Source organism: Phoxinus phoxinus, assembly GCF_949152265.1.
Source record: "Phoxinus phoxinus genome assembly, chromosome: 1".
NCBI classification, from domain to species: Eukaryota; Metazoa; Chordata; class Actinopteri; order Cypriniformes; family Leuciscidae; genus Phoxinus; species Phoxinus phoxinus.
The window spans coordinates 39,089,628-39,090,046 of NC_136876.1; positions in this window are offsets into that span (position 1 = coordinate 39,089,628).

Below are 419 nucleotides of genomic sequence, written 5' to 3' on the forward strand. Positions count from 1 at the left end.
TTTTTAGCATTTGACTCCCATTTCAACTCTAATTTCCAACATGATTTCAGAATTTTCCAAAGGCCATCTTGTGTTTCAATTAATTTATCATTAAATATCTGGGTTACACTTAGTTGGTTACAATAAGGTCTCATTTGTAAACATTAATGTATTCTAACATGAACTAACAATGAGCAATACATACAGTATTTATTGATATTTATTAATGTTAGTTGCTAAAAATCCAGCTGTTCATTGTTTGTTCATGTTAGTTCAAAGACTAGTGCATAATGTTAACAAATGTAACTGAACATTTGAAATTAACATTAACTATGATTAGTAAAAGCTAAGTATTGTTAATTCTTATATTATCTAGTTAACTAATGAACCCTTATTGTAAAGTGTTACCAATGTCTGTTCTTCATTGTACATTTATTTAA